This window comes from Nycticebus coucang, chromosome 18 (genome assembly GCF_027406575.1).
Source record: "Nycticebus coucang isolate mNycCou1 chromosome 18, mNycCou1.pri, whole genome shotgun sequence".
Taxonomy (NCBI): Eukaryota; Metazoa; Chordata; class Mammalia; order Primates; family Lorisidae; genus Nycticebus; species Nycticebus coucang.
Window position 1 is genome coordinate 39,048,553 of NC_069797.1, and position 6,085 is coordinate 39,054,637.

Here is a 6,085-nt window from a genome sequence, read left to right on the forward strand (position 1 = left end):
ACTCCCTCATGTCCTATAACTTATACCATACTTTCTAAAGAATTTTCTTGCTGTGTTTGAAAAGACCTCTCTATCCCAAGCAGACTCTAAGTCACTTGAGAACAAGGACTAAATCTAATTCATTTTTGCATCTCTATCTAGACATGCTGGAAACACTATAAAAATAATAATAGCAAAGTTTGTTGAATGATAAGGGAGTAGAGTAGAAAAAGTTTTTAACAATATACTTTTAGCACATGGAGTGATCATTCTGTTCATAACAACTTATCCCAACCAGCTCCCACTGAAGCGTTTTACACATTTTGTATTCTCACTTGCTACAGTTGAGAAACCATGTGTGTCTACCAGGCAGACCATACCAGTTTCTAGAGAAATTCCAGTTATACAAAACCATGATTCCATTTCCTCATCACTTTTATTGACAATGCTTCTAAATTGTTTTGTTTTTTTCCCCAAGAGGAAATGGTTTCTTAATGAGTCAGCTAGACATTGGCAAGGTACTAAATGGTATGACAGTTTCTATCTGACTTCATTCATTCACTCAGCCAAAATTTATTACAAAGCACCAAACAAAAGACATAGGTCCATTTCTATAACAATTTTTTTTTTTTTTTTTTTTTTGCAGTTTTTGGCCAGGGCTGGGCTTGAACCCACCACCTCCGGCATATGGGGCTGGCGCCCTACTCCTTTGAGCCACAGGTGCCGCCCATAGGTCCATTTCTAAAATTCATAAAGTTAGCAGTTTCATGGATCTTTATTTTATTTCACTTCATTGATTCAAAAAGATTTATTGGCTCAGCGCCTCTGGCTCAAGCAGCTAAGGCGCCAGCCACATACACCTGAGCTGGTGGGTTCGAATCCAGCCCGGGCTCCCCAAACACGACAGCTGCAACCAAAAAATAGTTGGGCGTTGTGGCAGGCGCCTGTGATCCCACCCCACCACTTGGGAGGCGGAGGCAGGAGAATCGCTTGAGACCAGGAGTTTAAGGTTGCTGTGAGCTATGACACCATAGCATTTTACCAAGGGTGAGAAAGTTAAGACTGTGTCTCAAAAAAAAAAAAAACCCCAAAACAAGTTACAGGGGCTCAGGCTACATTCAGAGGACAATGGAGAATCATGACAGGTTTTTAAGCAGAGAAGCAAGATAGTCCCTTTTGGGCTTTAGAAATATAGTTCTAGCAGTGTTTCTTAACCTTGACTGCAATTAGAATAACTTGAAAAGCTTTCAAAAATTACTAGGGAGTTACTCTTGAACAATTAAGCCAGAATTTCTGGGGTGGGACCCAGTTTTCTTCTTCTTCTTCTTTTTTTTTTTTTTTAATTCTTTGAAGAGTCTACTGTGTGGTTAGGGTCAAGAATTACTGCTCTCAGAGGGAGACTGAAAGATGGAAAATGACTAATATTTATTAGGTACCTCCTATGTTTGAGACTTTGTTTCAAATACTTGTTGAACACATAAGGATGGCTGACCATTTCTATCGCTTTTCAAGTTCAAAATGTCATTATCCTTCCTTAAGGCAGAACTGTGGTTTTCTTTTATACAATTATAGCAGTGTATATTAATGCATTTATGGGGTATATGCTGGTTTTACATACAGTTTGAAATATTTTCATTAAACTGGTTAACATAGCCTTCATAACTTCAATCTACATATAGGATTTGATATATATCTAGTATCCTGACTCATCTCAAGCATTTTGATCCTGTGTGGTGAATCATTATGCTACTCCTAGCCTTCAAGGTAGATATCACAATCCTATAATCCCTGTTTTACCAATGAGGAAACTGAAGCATATAACAATGAAATAACCCATCCAAGATTATCAAAAATATTAAATGACACAATTGAATTCAAATGCAAGTCTCTCTGATGCCCCAAACCCGTGGTCCTTCCAGTACACACCACTGCCTATGAGTCTAGATTAATCCTCAAAAGAATTCTAAAGTAGGTATCATAATCTTCATTTCACAAATGAGGCTAATTTGAGTAGGTCACAACTAACAGGTGCAGAAACTGGGAAGGATTTAAATTCAGACCTGTATAACTCCAAGTCCATACTTATAAAGGTAAAATATATAGCACATATTCAATACTCTGAAAGGAAGAAAGCAAATTGAGTTATTATTATAATCCAAAGTATTATTCCTAATAGGGCCATTTCTAGGTGTTTCATCCTCCTTCTTGGGTCCTAGGAGGCTAATAATCCCAGGGCCTTTTGGGGGAGGGGATGGGAAGAGAACAGAACTCTGTCATAATACCCATTATATCTACCTGCAAAAACTTTAACCTTGGATAAGTCCAACATCACAAACTTTTTCACACCCTTATCTAAGCAGCTGAATGACTGCTAATTTGTCCCTTCCTAAATTAATTGTCTCAAATCTCAAATGAGCATTCATTGCTCACCTACTACCTTTCCTCAGTAAGTTCATTTTTTCTTTTGAGACAGAGTCTCACTATGTCGCCCTCTGTAGAGTACTGCACCGTCACAGCTCACAGCAACCTCAAATTCTTGGGTGAAAGCAATTCTCTTGCCTCAGCCTCCCAAGTAGCTGGGACTACAGGCACCTGCCACAAAGACTGGCTATTTTTTTGTTGCAGTTGTCATTGTTGCTTAGCTGGCCCGGAGGAGTTCAAACCTGCTAGCCTTGGTGTATGTGGTCAGCGTCCTAACCACTGTGCTACGGGCAGTGAGCCAAGTAAATTAAATTTTCTCACTCTTAGAGAATATTACTTTATACCATTTCTTCTTTAGTCAACCCTCCGACACCCTCTGACAGAATTCTCCCTTTTCTGTTGCATCAAAAACTTACACCTTTCCACCAGATCTTTCCATACAATTTACGAACATCCCCTAGTGCCTATATTTAAATATATCAAAAAAGAAAAAGAAAAACCACATTTGCCTCTAGCTACCACCCACTTCTCCAAGACCCTTCCTTCTCAGCTAAACCTTTGGTAAGAGTTAGCTTCATCACTCTTCACTTCACGTTCAGTACCCAATCATTTCTACCTACCAAATGCCCCCTGAAACTGATATTATCAGAGATGTTAGTGACCTCCATGTTGCCAAATGCAGCAATCTTTTCTTTGTCCTCGGCTGTTAATTGTTACCTTCTTTTTTTTTTTTTTTGTAGAGACAGAGTCTCACTTTATGGCCCTCGGTAGAGTGCTGTGGACTCACACAGCTCACAGCAACCTCCAACTCCTAGGCTTAAGCGATTCTCTTGCCTCAGCCTCCCGAGCAGCTGGGACTGCAGGCGCCCGCCACAACGCCCGGCTATTTTTTGGTTGCAGTTTGGCCGGGGCTGGGTTTGAACTGGCCACCCTCGGTATATGGGGCTGGCGCCCTACCAACTGAGCCACAGGCGTCGCCTTCTTAAAATTCCCTTTTGGTTTTGGTCTTTCTGGTCTTAATACCTCACTGGTTGCTCCCTATTTCACTTAGACTCATGTTCTAAGAGCATCTCCTCTACCTGACCTCTAAATGATTTTATACCATAAGGATCAGTCCTGGATCCCCTTCTCTTCTATATTCACACATTTTCTCTAAGTGATCACATTCATGTGGATATGGGTTTGTCACCACTTACATAACAATTGGGTTCTAAAGTCAGCTCGAAAAGACAATCTCATAAAGTTGACTTTTTTTTTTAAATTTCCTGAATTGTTTTAAAACATAGTAGTCATAATTTCATACATGTTAATTTTATACAGGGCTGTGGCCATACATGTATTCATGTCCCAAATTGAAGACTAAAACATTCATAAGCCCAAACAATTGATTTTTTCTCTCACGTTGAAACAAAATGTTTTTGTTGAGCAATAGATAAAGTACTTGGGAAATTCCTATTTTTAAAGACTAGACACACCTGTAACAGCAAGATACTTCCAGTATGAGGAGTCAGGGACTGTGTCCACCTCAGGGAATAGAAGAGTCACACCCCACCCGGCCCCCAATCTCATAATCATTCCACATAATATAAAGGAATATAAAGGAATCACCTGCTATTTCAAGTATTTCTCATTCTCTTTGGCTATGTATAACTGAATTTTAGTAAGTTAAATGCTTGTATGGTGTAACTCCTCTGTACCATTTAGGTGTTGATGACTTCCAAATTTACTTCTCTAGCCCTGAGCTTCAGACTCAGAAACAGCTATGTACTCGGCCACTTCCATTTCACATCAAGTCTCACCTTTACCAAAAAGCCATTCTTCTCAGTCTTTCTTAGCACAGTAAAAATCGCAAGCTATCTACCCAGCCAAAACCCAGGAGTGATTTTTCATCCCGCCCTTTCCCTCACCTCTGCATGAGGTACATTTAGATCTATCTCCAAAATATACCCCAAATCTATCTATTTATCTCCATCAGCACAGACATCAACCTAGACCACCGCACCAACATCATTATCTATTTTGACTGGTCTTCCTGTTTCCATTCTCAGCTTTCCCCTTAGCTTTAGCCAGAGTAATCCTTTATTATTCATGAAACATTTTTTTTCTTTTTTGAGACAGAGCCTCAAGCTGTCACCCTGGGTAGAGAGCTGTGGCATCACAGCTCACAGCAACCCCCTACTCCTGGGTTTATGCGATTCTCTTACCTCAGCCTCCCAAGCAGCTGGGACTACCGGCGCCCGCCACGACGCTCGGCTATTTTTTGGTTGTAGTTGTCATTGTTGTTTGGCTGGCCCGGGCTGGATTTGAACCCTCTAGCTCTGTTGTATGTAGCTGGTGCCTTAGCCGCTTGAGCTACAGACGCCAAGCCCATGAAACATTTTTTGAGAACACACAAGAACTGGGGATACAACAATGAAGCAAAGTAGATCCCTGTGCTCTGGCACACTCATTCCAATTTTTTTTTTTTTTTTGATAGAGACAGAGTCTCACTTTGCCGCCCTCGGTAGAGTGCCATGACGTCACAGGACTCATAGAAACCTCCATCTTTTGGGTTTCCCCGATTCTCCTGCCTCAGCCTCCCAAGCAGCTGGGACTACAGGTGCCTGCCACAACGCCCGGCTATTTTTTGGTTGCAGTTTGGCTGGGGCTGGTTTTGATCCCGCCACCCTAGGTATATGGGGCCGGCGCCCTACTCACTGAGCCACAGGCGCCACCCTCACAGTCATTCCAGAATAGAAAGAGAGGGGCAATAAGCAAATACATAATTTTGTATAGTACAAATGCAAGGAAGAAAATAAAAAATAAATGTGATAAATTAAAACATGTTGTTCTCTCCATAAAAATTTTTGAATAGTTTCTCAGGGTGTTTAGATTAAATTCCAAATTCCTTATCATGACCTCGTTACGAGATTCTGTGAAATTTGGTTTCCGTGCCCAATCTCATCTGTACTACTCTTCCACATTGCAACCTGGCTCCAGTCACGCTGGCATTCATTCAGTTCCTTCAACGTTCCAAACTTTTCCCCTTCTTTCAGCCACCTCTTTCCCCTAGCTAGAATGCTGCTCCCAGAACTTGGAAAGGTTGCCCCCTCTTGCCTCAAGTATCACTTCAACAGAGTGAATTTAATCCAGCTAGAAGTAGCCTCCCACCCTCTTTTCTATTTACACCATTTTTATTTCACAGCACTTACATTCAGAGAGTAATTACAATTTTTTTTTTCTTTTTTAAAGACAGAGTCTCACTATGTCACCCTCGGTAGAATGCCTTTACGTCACAGCTCACAGCAACCTCAGACTCTTGGGCTTAAGCGATTCTCTTGCCTCAGCCTCCCGAGTAGCTGGGACTACAGGCACCTGCCATAATGACTGGCTATTTTTTGGTTGTAGTTGTCATTGATTTTTTGGCAGGCCCCGGGCCGAGTTCGAACCCGCCAGCCTAAGTAATTACTCTCACTTGTATATTTGTCATCTCTATCGTCCCCACCAAAGCGTAAGCTTCCTAAGAAGAGGAATTTTGGGGCGCGGTTTACCAACGTATCTCCCCAAATCTAGAACAGTGCCCGGGATAATAGGATACGTATACTTTTTTTTAACATTTACAAATAATGACGAATTACTCCCGACTAAGCCAGGCTCCGCCCCCGGGAGCCACTTCCGCTCCCAGCCGCGCCGTCGCGGCAGAGGA